The 12,748-nt window shown below is 61.2% G+C and overlaps 1 protein-coding gene across 5 annotated transcripts in view; it reads left to right on the top strand.

The window, feature by feature from the left end:
- The first annotated feature begins 4,784 nt into the window (after window positions 1-4,784).
- The window catches only part of NSD2 (nuclear receptor binding SET domain protein 2), a 98,317-nt gene continuing 90,353 nt past the window's right edge, over window positions 4,785-12,748 (top strand). For 4 of the 5 annotated variants that reach the window (XR_011386168.1, XM_070067968.1, XM_070067971.1 and 1 more), the window contains exon 1: window positions 4,785-4,925. The gene's annotated coding sequence lies outside the window, so the exon portion shown is untranslated. The remainder of the gene's footprint in view (window positions 4,926-12,748) is intronic. The other variant, XM_070067969.1, reaches the window with a different exon arrangement.

The raw sequence follows: 12,748 nt of genomic DNA on the forward strand, positions 1-12,748 counted from the left end.
CATGGGGTGCAGGGCCCAAGCACTTGGGCCATCCTCCACTGCACTCCCTGGCCACAGCAGAGAGCTGGCCTGGAAGAGGAGCCACCGGGACAAAATCCAGTGCCCTGACCGGGACTAGAACCTGGTGTGCCGGCGCCGCAGGTGGAGGATTAGCCTAATGAGCCGTGGGGCTGGCACTATTTTTTTTTTAGATTTATTTATTTACTTGAAAGGCAGAGTTACAGAGAGAGAAAGGCAAGACACAGAGAGAGGTCTTCTGTCCCCTGGTTCGCTCCCCAAATGGCAGCAACCGGCTCATCCGAAGCCAGGAGCTAGGGGGTTCTCCCGGGTCTTCCACGTGGGTTCAGGGACCCAAGCGCCTGCCCATTAGTAGGGAGCTGGATCCAAAGAGTAGCAGCTGGGACTTGAACCAGCGTCCATATTGGGATTCTGGTGCCGCAGGCAGGGGCTTACCCTACTACGCCACAGCGCCGGCGTGAAAACGAGCTACTTTAGCACAGAACAGTGTTTCTGCAGCCAAAGCCCCAGGAAGCGGGCAGCGCTGGGTGCGGGCACTGCCTCACTCCACCTGGGGGCCGCGTGTCTACAGGGAACGGCGCCATTGCTTCCTTCCTTCGGAGGGACCCAGAGAAGCAAAAAGATCAAACAGCCCAGCGGGGCCCAGGGGCGTGGAGTGCAGGGCCGGGGAGACTCGGGCAGGGCTGCAGCTGCGGGCCTGCGGGAGCAGGGCGGGGCTCTGTCCTCAGGCTCCTCCAGCCCTGAGGTCCCTAACCCGTGAGGCCTGGAGGTAGGGCTGCTGTCCTAGGGTTCCTGCGGCCTATCAACCCTCGGCGGCCAGAACGTGCGAGCTGGCCTGGCCCTCCCCGGCCCCGGGCCCTCGGCCCAGCTCCCGCATTCGCTGAGCACGCGGCTGAGCCAATGTTCCGCAAGGACGCGCCCCGCCGACCCTCCAGGGCAAGGCGGGCGGGCGCCCATACCGGTACCTTGGCCGGCTGAAGCTCCAGGCCCTGCAACCCTACCCTGGTATCTGTGACTGCGACCTTATTCGGAAACAGGGTTTCGGCAGAGGTAACAGGTTAGTCAGGTCAGTGGGGTGGCCCCTACCCCGGAGGACCGCAGAAACAGGCAAGACGCCCGAGGAAAAGGCTGTGTCGCCTGTGGCCACCAGGCCCCTGCCTCTCTCTGGCTCCTGGCCATTGTGGGCGATGCCCGGTGTCTTTAGCTTGGGTGGCCGAGGGGCTTCTCAGCTGGCTGGGCGTCAGTCCCGGGTCCGCCTCCCCCACTCCACTGTAGAGGCTTGCTCCCCGGGGGCCTCACAGAGATGTCTGCAGGCGACTGCGGTGCCAAGCACCAACGTGGTTTTCGGCTTGGGTGAGAGCCGGGGCCGGGCCAGGCCTTGGGAAAACAGGTTTCCAGTCTGGAGAACAGAGGGGTCAGTGCTGGGAACGCGCTGTTAGCAAGACCTGGGGGCGGGAGGCCCCTCTGCCCTCCTGAAGCTCTGGCCCTGGGCCTCCCCCTCCCCTCCCCTCCCCTCTCTGGAGGCAGGGGCCACCTGGGGCACGGGAGGAGGAGACTGCCGGTTTCCACTTGGAAGCCCTCTTTATCTGGCCTGGGATGGAGAAAGCCCGGGGTCAGAGTGCACACATCCCCATGGAAACAGCAATGGGCCTGGCCCCTCAGGGACCCCAGCCCTGGTGGGGGGTGGGGAGGCCCAGCTGGGGGTCGGGGGCTCCCTTGGCAGCAGCCCTTGCAGGGAGGTCCCGCGAGGCGCTGGACGGTGGACGGTGGATGGGTCCTGTGGGTCTGCGGAGGCGGGGACCGGTCACAGGCAGCTAGGAGATGGGGTTTCCCTTCAGAAAAGCCCAAGAGCCCCCGAGAGACCTGGACAAGGTTCTGCCCGCAGATGCCTGGGCCAACGTCGCTTCCTGTCTGCAGTGCTGGGGAGGCTGTCTAGGCTTCGGCACTGCGAAGCTGTGCACCCACAGGGACCACCTGGGCCCTGTGCGCCAGCACCTGCACACCTGCCAGGAACCCACCTGCAGCACCAGCTTCAGGGAGCGGCTTCGGCGTGCAGGGCTGGGAGTGAGGGTGCATGAGTTCCAGACTCACTGGCCACTGGCCCCGAGACAGCCCAGCTGAGCTGGGGGGTGGGGCGTCCACTCTGCGCCGATAATCTTGATTCAAGAAAATCTGAACGCACACTGGCGTGTTCTGACTACGCTTACATGTGGGCTGCACTACTCTAAATGCAGTATTTCGGGGTGAAAAGTAACCCTGATTTCAGAATTGTAAGTTGAATGAGAGCTGGCGGTATTCATGGAGTGCCGGGCCGGGCATCTGGCTCAGGGTTGCGGCAATGGTTGGGGGCAGGCAGGCCTTGAGCCACAGTGGCTCAAGCTGCTGCCTGGGGACACCGAGTGCCTGGGTTCGAGTCCCACCTCCCTTCCGTTTCCTGCGGATGCGCACCCTGGGAGGCAGACGGCTCACACAGCTGCGTCTGCGCTCTCATGGGAGGCCTGGACTGAACTCCTGGCTCTTGGTTTTGGCCTGGCCCAGGCCTGACTGTCGCAGGCACTTGGGAAGTGATGAGCATGACACGGGCGATTCTCCGTGAGTTTCTCTCTCAAGAAGAAGGGGTGGGGTGGGGGTGGGGTGGGGCGACGGCTGGGGGACGGGCTTGTGCCCCAGAGATGGATTTGGGCTGGGAGAGGTATCTATTCTCTTTCCCACAGCCACTGCTCAGCTGGGCGCCTCCCGGGAACTCCTGGGGCCCGAGGTGGGTGCTGGCAGCTTGCCACAGCCTGACCCTCCCCAGGGCACCGCAGGGCCTCAGGGGGTGGTGTCTGGAATGAGGCATGGGCACTAGGGGCCCCACGCGTGCTCTGGGCCCTCCTGGATGGCAGGGGCAGCTTCCTCTGTCCTCCTGCCCTCAGCGCTGCCTCCTCCCATTCTGCTGGGTTCTCACGGACCGCGCGTGCTCTTAGGAGCCCTGTTCTCATCCGCTTTGGTCCAGGTGGAGAACTGAACCCCGAGCACTCCCTAAGGGTCTGGGGGAGGCCCCTCGGTGTTCGGGAGCATGGGTTTGGCCGGGCCCTGGGCCGCAGCACCTGGTCTCCATTCCAGGGCCCGGCTGGGTGGCCGTGCCAAGTCTCAGGTTTGAACAGCCAAGTGCAGCGCACTCTGTTCCGGCCGTCCAAGGCCTAGCACGTGGGGCCGTCCACTGGACAGCCCGCTGCGAGCCCGAGCGCCCCAGACCGTGCTGCCACTTGCCGCGGTGGGGAGGACTCGGTGCCCGCTCCAGCCTCCGTGGAGGGCGGGGGACAGACGTCCGGTTCTCACGTGGGCCCATGCGCCTCGCGCGTTTTTTGCACTTCTCACTTCCTGCACTCGCAGCCACCTCCGCGCGCTGAAGCCAGGCCCAGGTCACCTGCAGCGGCGCGTCGCCGACGGCGATCAGCCTGGCCGCCTCGCCGGTCGGTGTCCACTCCCCGACTCTGCCCCCATCGCCATGCCTGCGGCCCCCGGGTCCTCTGCCGAGTCCAGCTCCGGGGGTCGGCCTGCGCGGAACCCTGCCGCCTCTGCTGTCCAGCCTCGCGGGCCCGCTTCCCGGCGGCCTGCCCGGCGTCGCGCGTGGGCCTCTACGGCGGCTTCGCGGCGCCCGCTGGCCGCGAGTACCCAACCTTCCCGGCCGGACACTCGGCCGGCGCCTGCCCAGCCCAGGCCGCGCCGCGGGGAGCCCGGACACCACCCTGAGCGCGGCCCCCGAGCAGGGCGCCTCGGCGCCGGCCCCCGCGCGCCCGACGTCAGCGCCCGCGGCCGCGCGCCCACGCTCCGCGGCGCCGGCTCGCGGAGGCGATTGGGCAGGCGGCCGTGACGTCACTGCGCTCGGCGCCTCCGCGCGGGGTTCGGAGCCCCCATCGCGTGGCGCGCGCCCGGCGAGTAGCGGGAGCGGGGCGCGCGCCCGGGTCCTCCACGAGCGGCTCGCGGCCCGGCCGCCCGGCCCCCCGCCCGGCCCGCCGCCGGCCCCGTCGCCCCTGCCGCGCGGCCCCTGCCCGCCTCCGCCCCGCGCGGCCCGCCCGCTCCCGCCCGCGCGCGGCCCCGGCGCGGATTTGAAAAGCCCGGTCCGCGGGCCTCGCGAGCGCGGCAGCCAATCAGCGGCGCGCACTTTTCCCGCGGCTTCTGCGAGCGGCGGCGGCCCCGGCGGCGGCGGCGGCGGGCGGGAGGCGCGGGGGCGGGGTCGGCGCCGCGCGCGGAGAGCCTCGGCCTGGCCGCGCTGCGCCCGCCGCCGCCGCCGCCGCCGCCGCCGCCGCCCCCTCCCCTCCCGCGGCCTGCCTGCCCGCGGCCCGGCCCCCTCCTCAGCCCGCCGCGCCGGAGCCGCGCCCGGAGGATGCGACGCGCCTCAGGTCAGTGGGGCCGCCGGCCCAACCGCCGGGGCCGAGAGGCCGGGAGGGCTGGGAGGCCGGGACGAGGCGCGGACCGCGGGGGCCCGAGGGGCCCGAGGGGAGCGGGCGTCCGGGGAGGCCCGCGGGGGCCTGAGGGGCCGGCGGGGAGGCCCGCGGCCGGCGGCCGGCGGCCGGCGTCCAGCGGGGCCGGGGCAGCGGGAGGCCCGAGGCGGGCCGCGGGAGCCGCGCGGCGGGCGGGCTGCGGGGGTCCGAGGGCCCGAGGGGCCGGCAGCTTGCGGGGCCGCGGAGGACCGGCGGACCCGGCGGCCGGGCGCGGGGGAGGGGCCGGCGGGCGGCGGCGGGCGGGAGGCGCGGGGGCGGGGTCGGCGCCGCGCGCGGAGAGCCTCGGCCTGGCCGCGCTGCGCCCGCCGCCGCCGCCGCCGCCGCCGCCCCCTCCCCTCCCGCGGCCTGCCTGCCCGCGGCCCGGCCCCCTCCTCAGCCCGCCGCGCCGGAGCCGCGCCCGGAGGATGCGACGCGCCTCAGGTCAGTGGGGCCGCCGGCCCAACCGCCGGGGCCGAGAGGCCGGGAGGGCTGGGAGGCCGGGACGAGGCGCGGACCGCGGGGGCCCGAGAGGCCCGAGGGGAGCGGGCGTCCGGGGAGGCCCGCGGGGGCCTGAGGGGCCGGCGGGGAGGCCCGCGGAGGCCCGCGGCCGGCGGCCGGCGTCCAGCGGGGCCGGGGCAGCGGGAGGCCCGAGGCGGGCCGCGGGAGCCGCGCGGCGGGCGGGCTGCGGGGGTCCGAGGGCCCGAGGGGCCGGGCAGCTTGCGGGGCCGCGGAGGACCGGCGGACCCGGCGGCCGGGCGCGGGGGAGGGGCCGGCGGGCGGCGGCGGCGGCCGCGGCTAACGGGGCGGGCGCGGCCATGTTGGGCCCGGCGGGCCGCGGCTGCACCTGTGCCGTGGCCGGCGGGGCGGCCGCCTTTGTTCCCGCGGCGCCGGGCGGGCCGGGGCGGCCTTTGTGCGGCTCGGACGCCGGCCCGGGCGAGCGCGGTGGGAGGGGCGGGTCGGGACCCTCGGCCCGGGCAGGGGTCGGGCGGAGGGGCGCGCTTTTTGTTTGCAGGAGGTGTCCTGCATTGACACTCGCGGCGGCCGGGCCGTTGGTCAGCGCGGGCGCGCCCCCGGTGGCCGGGCAGCGGCCGGGGCCTTGGCAGGTGGAGGCGCGGGTGGGCCAGGGGTGGGGCCCGCGCCCGGGGGCTGTCGGCGCGCGCCGCGCCCTCGCCCTCGCCCCCCGGGATGCGGACCGGTGGTCCTCGAAGCCGGTCAGTGGCGACCGAGCGGCTGGCTTTGCCCCGCTCGCAGGAACGTGGTTTTAAATCTCAGTATTAAAAAAAAAACCACACGCTGGTCTCGAGTTTTGGTGAAAGAAAATGGGCGGGCGTGCTGTGCGGGGCCCTTCCCTCTCCGGCGCGAGGACCGGGCTCCGCGTTAGGGGGAAAGCAGCATCGAAACTGAAGCTCTTGCGTGGGCAATCGGGGTGCGCGCGCGCGCAGGCCCGTAAGGAGGCGGCCAGTGTGGCCCAGAGCGAGTTGAGGGCTAGCTTAGGAGTGCTTCAGTCCTGCCAGCGCGCTCTGAGGCTTTCCGGACCTGGACTTCGAAATGAGCCCCCTGGCACGACCGCCCGCAGTGCCTTCCACCGACTTCACAGAGTTGTACGTGTTTTAAATCAGGCCCCTGGAAGAGAAGGTAACAGGAGCCACCCCACTCGTGAGTTGAGACTGTCCCCAGGTGTTTGGCATGTCCTGGCTGTGTACTCAGGTGAGGGGGAGCGACACTTCGCACCGCTGAAGCCGTGTGGAGGAAACGGCCCGTTCTTCGTGCATGCGATGCTCGTTCAGGTCTGACCGCGGACTGAAGTGAGGAGGGCTCGTGCCTCACCATTGCTTTGAGTCATTTCCTTTTCTCTCCTTCCATTTTCTCAGTGGCCAAGCGCCCTCCAGTTTGGAGTTGATGGTTGGTAGAGGACTTACTGCAGCTTCGAGTTGTCAGACTTGTGTGCGGAACTTTCTTCCGTTCAGTAGAACAATCCTGCCCTCCCAACTGCGTTGCCACCAAGTAGGCTGACCTCTGAGTCCAGTGGTAAACATTCCTTTTTAGGAGTGTCAGATGGCCAGTGTCGCGGCTCACTTGGCTAATCCTCGGCCTGCGGCGCCAGCACCCCGGTTCTAGCCCTAGCTGGGGTGCCGGATTCTGTCCCAGTCGCCCCTCTTCCAGGCCAGCTCTCTGCTGTGGCCCAGGAGGGCAGTGGAGGATGGCCCAGGTGCTTGGGCCCTGCACCCCATGGGAGACCAGGAGGAAGTGCCTGGCTCCTGGCCTTGGATCCGTGCAGCGCGAGGGCGTGGTGGCCATTTGGGGGGTGAACTAACAGAAGGAAGACCTCTCTCTCTGTCTCTCTCACTGTCTAACTCTGCCTGTTAAAAAAAAAAGTGTCAGATAATTAACTTCATGAATTCTGAAGAATGATGGACAGTTTGTTCTTATACATGCACTCATGTGATAGATTCATATGTAACTTTTAAACATGAAATTTGTGGAAATGGAGCAAGACAAGATAAACAGGCTACAAGTCTATTATTTATATTCATTCAACCAATTTATTATTTTATGAAAGGCAGAGAGAGAGAGAGATTTTCCATCAGCTGATTCACTTCCCAGATTCCCACAGCAGCCAGGGCTGGACCAGGCCCTCACCTGGAGCCTGGATCTCAGTCTAGACCTCCTGCTAGTATGACGGGGCATAAGTGCTGGAGCCGTAATCGGCTGCCTCCCAGGATACACTTGAGCAGGAAGCTGGAATCTGGCAGCGGAGCTGGGACTCAGCCCCCAGCCCTCCTTCATGGAATGCAGAAGTCCCAAGCAGTGCCTTAACTAACGCCCACCTCTGTGTAGGATTGCTAGGCTGGGACCTGCTGAAAGGTGAGGAAACAAGTGAACTGCATCCGAATTGAAGGAGTCAGGAATAGAGACCCCGAGGGTTAGTTAGGAGGGTGGGCCAGCCCCCGCTGTATTCACATGTTCTCAGTGCAAACTAATTGGTCGCTTCCTTTTTTACTGTTTAATGAATCAGTGTCAAATATGTAAAAGCAGGTGGAATTAGAACCTAGTAAGAAGTACCAGTAAGAGTGTAGAAAACACTGATCACACGTGTGTTGTATAGCTTGTAAGATTTTGTTTACCGGGCCGGTGCCGCGGCTCACTAGGCTAATTCTCCACCTGCGGCGCTGGCACACTGGGTTCTAGTCTGGTTGGGGCACCGGATTCTGTCATGGTTGCTCCTCTTCCAGGCCAGCTCTCTGCTGTGGCCCGGGAGTGCAGTGGAGGATGGCCCAGGTGCTTGGGCCCTGCACCCCATGGGAGACCAGGAGAGGCACCTGGCTCCTGGCTTCGGATCAGTGCGGTGCGCTGACCGCAGCGGCCATTGTGAGGTGAACCAATGGAAAAGGAAAACCTTTCTCTCCCTCCCTCTCTCTCTCTCTCACTGTCCACTCTGCTTGTTAAAAAAAAAAAAAAAAAAAAAAAAAAAAAGATTTTCTTTGCCAAGTAATAGCATTTATTAAAGAGTATGCTAAAGTGATGCCGAAGTTAGTGATCTGAGCTTATTTTTCTCTGTGCTTTTTGGTCCAGGCAGATAACCCAAGTAGACATTTTATCAGTGGGACTGAGACTTGGGCTCTGTCCTCTGCGTAGAGGTGGGGGTGTGAGTCTGTGGGACTGCTTGCTGTGTCTATCCTAGAACATGCACAACTTGAGTAAAACATCTTGAGCCACACTTTCTCTTGCCTCACTGCAGTATTCATGTTTTTCTCATTTCCTTCTCAATTTTTTTGTTTGTTTGAAAGTCAGAGTTACACCTAGAGAAGGAGAGGCAGAGAGAGACAGAGGTTTTCTGTCCGCTTGTTCACTCCCCAGTTGGCCGCAATGGCTAGAGGTGCAGGATCTGAAGCCAGGAGCCAGGAATTTCTTCTGGGTCTCCCACATGGGTGCAGGGGCCAAAGGACTTGGGCCATCCTCTCCTGCTTTCCCAGGCCACAGCAGAGAGCTGGATCAGAAGTGTGGAGCAGCCAGGGCTCAAACCAGCGCCCATATGGGATGCCAGCACTGCAGGCGGTGGCTTTACCTGCTACGCCACAATGCTGGCCCCTATCACTTTTTTTTTTTTTTTTTTTGACAGGCAGAGTGGATAGTGAGAGAGAGAGAGAGAGAGAAAGGTCTTCCTTTTGCTGTTGGTTCACCCTCCAATGGCCGCCACGGCTGGCGTGCTGCGGCCGGCGCACCACACTGATCCGATAGCAGGAGCCAAGTGCTTCTGGTCTCCCATGGGGTGCAGGGCCCAAGCACTTGGGCCATCCTCCACTGCCTTCCCGGGCCACAGCAGAGAGCTGGCCTGGAAGAGGGGCAACCGGGATAGAATCTGGCACCCCGACCGGGACTAGAACCCGGTGTGCTGGCGCTGCTAAGCGGAGGATTAGCCTACTGAGCTGTGGCGCCGGCCATTTTTTTTTTTTTTTTAAATTTGTTTATGAGAGAGAGAGATACTGACCGACCAACCTTTCATCTACTGGTTCATTCTCCAAATGCCTGCAACAGCCAAGGCTGGGCTAGGCCAAAGCCAGGAGCCCAGACTCCATCCAGGTCTCATGTGGGGTAGGGACCCATGTATGTGGGCCAGCATCTGTCCCAGGTGATAGCAGGAAGCTGGATTGGAAACAGTAACCAGGATTGGAACTGGCACTCTGATACGGGATGTGGCATCCCAGGCAGTGGCTTCAAGTGCTACACCACAGTGCCTGCCCTTGACTGCGGTGTGCGTGGGTCCTAGTCCCACACATGTGCTATCCTGTCTTGATTCAGGCCTTTGTGTGGGTTGCTGGGATGTAGACTGCTGCCTGTCCTTCCTTTCTGTGTGCAGTACATGGCCTTTTAATGGCCACGTGTGCACTTTCTCTCCTGGTGAGTGAGTTCTTGGAGGTAGGACTGTTGCCGTCTTGTTCCGTTATTGGTGGCTCCTCCCGGGAGGTTGTGAATAAGTGGTTGAGTGGCACAGGGCAGAGAACCAGTTGTAATGCTGGTGTCTGACCTGTCTGCCTCCTTTTCTTTCTTTTTTTTTTTTTTTTTTTTTTTTTTTTTTTTTTTTTTTTAATTTTTATTTTTTTATTTTTTTTTTATTTTTTTGACAGGCAGAGTGGACAGTGAGAGAGAGAGAGACAGAGAGAAAGGTCTTCCTTTTGCCGTTGGTTCACCCTCCAATGGCCGCCGAGGCCGGCGCGCTGCGGCCGGCGCACCGCGCTGATCCGATGGCAGGAGTCAGGAGCCAGGTGCTTTTCCTGGTCTCCCATGGGATGCAGGGCCCAAGCACCTGGGCCATCCTCCACTGCACTCCCTGGCCACAGCAGAGGGCTGGCCTGGAAGAGGGGCAACCGGGACAGAATCCGGTGCCCCAACCGGGACTAGAACCCGGTGTGCCGGCGCCGCAAGGCGGAGGATTAGCCTAGTGAGCCGCGGCGCCGGCCCGCCTCCTTTTCTTTCATAAGTGATGTTGGAGCAGAAAAGAACCCTCTGGGGAAGAAGCTGAGCGTGGAAGGAAGGGGCGGGGTCAGGTCACTGTGCTTTCATGGGGAGCCAAGACTGCCAGACAGGAGGTGTTTTTTTTTGTTTTTTTTTTTTGTTTTTTTTTGCTGGTCATCATGAACTCAAATATTGAACGACAGCCATGAAACACTGCAAGCACTGTAGTACAGCAAGTGCGTGGAGCAGACCTGTCCCCATCACCAAGAGCAGGAGTGTTTCCACTGTGTGTCATAGCTGACTTCTCTGCTGGGCAAGGTGGAAAGAACATGAAGTGTACAAAATACAGGCGCCAAGAGGTGATTTGGGAGGCTGGCGCTTTGGTGTAGTAGGCTAAGCCTCTGCCTGTGATGCTGACACTCCATGTGTGCGCCAGTTTGAGTCCTGGCTGTTCCACTTCTGATCCAGCCCTCTGCTTATGGCCTGGGAAAGCAGTAGAAGTTGGCCAAAGTGCTTGGGCCCCTAAACATATGTGGGAGACCTGGAAGAAGCTCTTGGCTCCTTGCTTTGGATCAGCCCAGCTCCAGCTCTTGCAGCCATTTGGGGAGTGAACCAGTGGGTGGAAGACCTTTCTCTCTGTCTCCTCCTCTGTCTGTAGCTCTCAAAAAAAAAAAAAAAAAAAAAGTGACTTGGAAGCCCTAGAGGATTAGGCTCATATTTAAAATTGTTTTTAATGATTTGTTCATTTCTTTTTAAAGAATGATTGTTTATAAAAAGCTCTTTGGGGGTAAAAAGACATTTTGGCTACCCAGAGAGTCTTCAGCATTTTGTACTTATCCATAGCCCCCCCCCCCTTTTTTTTAACTTTGAAAGGCAGAGTTACAGAGAGGCAGAGAGAGAGAGAGAGAGAGAGAGAGAAAGAAAGAGGTTTTTCATCCGCTGGTTTACTCCGCAGATGGCCACAATGGCTGGAGCTGGGCTGATTGGAAGCCAGGAGCCAGGAGCTTCCTCCAGGTCTCCCACGCAGGTTCAGGGGCCCAAGCACTTGGGCCATCTTGTGCTACTTTTCCAGGTCATAGCAGAGAGCAGGATTGCAAATGGAGCAGCCAGGACTAGAACCGGTGCCCATATGGGATGCTGACACTGCAGATGGTGGCCTTACCCGCTGTGCCACAGCACTAGCTGCTCCATACCTTTTGAAGGAGTTAATCGATTTGGTGAAATTGATTGCTAGGTGAAAAAAATTGGGAAGTGATGCTTGGGACAGGGACCTTGTTTGGGATACCTGCACTCCTTGTCCAAGTGCCTGGATTTGAGTCCTGACTACTCCACTTTTATTTATTTATTTGAACATTTTTTAAAGACTTAATTGAAAGATGGAGTTACAGAGAGGCAGAGAGAGAGTGAGCTAGCTTCCACCCACTGGTTCACTCCCTAAATGGCTGCAATAGCCTGAGCTGGGCTGATCCGAAGCTGAAAGCCAGGAACTTCTTCCAGGTTTCCCACATGGGTGCAGGAGCCCAAGGACTTACACCATCTTCTACTGCTTTCCCAGGCTGTAGCAGAGAGCTGGATTGAAAGTGGAGTAGCTGGATCTCGAACCGGTGCCCATATGGGATACCGGCACTGCAGGCAGTGGCTTTATCTGCTACGCCACAGCGCTGCCCCCTCCCCCTTTATTTTTTAAAAATTTTACTTATTTGACAGAGTTACAGACAGAGGGAGAGGGAGAGAGAGGTCTTCCATCTGCTGGTTCAGTCTCCACATGGCTGCAACGGCTGGAGCTGTACCAATCTGAAACCAGGAGCCAGGAGCTTCTTCCTGGTCTCCCACGTGGGTGCAGGGGCCCAAGGACCTGGGCCATCTTCTGCTTTCCCAGGCCACAGCAGAGAGCTGGATTGGAAGTGGAGCAGCTGGGACTGGAACTGGTGCCCATGTGGGATGCTGGCGCTGCAGGGGGAAGCTTAGCCCACCACGCCACAGCATCCACCCCCTGACGGCTCCACTTCTCCAGTTTCCTGCTGATGGGCACCGGGAGAGGCACCAGGTGATGGTGACTGCAGCGGTTGTGTCCCTGCCACGTGCCGAGGAGACCTGGCTGGAGTTCTGGGCTCCTGACTTCAGCCTGGCCCAGCTCCTGCTGTTGCAGGTGTTTGAGAAGTAAACCAGAACATGGAAGATCTCTCTTCTTTTTATATCTCTGCCTTTCAAATAAAATAAAAATAAAAATTAACCTCTAATTAGTTTTGTTTTTGAATCTGTCTTCCTAAAAACAAATGGCAGCTGAGGAGTTTTTAAAGTGTCTTAATTTCTGTACTTGGTGATGTCCACAGAGTATACAAGGATAGAAATAGAAATTGCGCAGTGTTGGTTGGGCCCAGACACCCCAGTAGAGGGGAGGGTGTTTGGCACCGTGATCAGACACTGCTTGGGATGCCTACGTCCCATATTGCAGTGCCTGGATTTTCGTCCTGGCTGCGATTCCTGCTTTGACTGTATGTGCTTTGGGAGGCAGGAGGTGATGGCTCAAGTACTTGGGTCCATGCCATTCACGTGGGAGACCTGGACAGAGTTCTGGGCTCCTGGCTTCAGCCTGGTCGAGTCCTGGCTGTTGTGCGCGTTTGGGGAGTGAGCCACTGGATGCAAGATCTGTCTCTGTCGCCCTGTGTTTAAAAATAAAGAACTCCAGGAGTGACACAATCCTAGTGGATATGGAGACGGTGATTTTTCTGTCTAGAAGGAGTCGGGACCTCAGTTGTTTTTGAAGATTTGTTTATTTGAAACTGACACAAAGAGACTGGTCCACCCCC

Source organism: Oryctolagus cuniculus, chromosome 2 (assembly GCF_964237555.1).
Source record: "Oryctolagus cuniculus chromosome 2, mOryCun1.1, whole genome shotgun sequence".
Lineage (NCBI taxonomy): Eukaryota > Metazoa > Chordata > Mammalia > Lagomorpha > Leporidae > Oryctolagus > Oryctolagus cuniculus.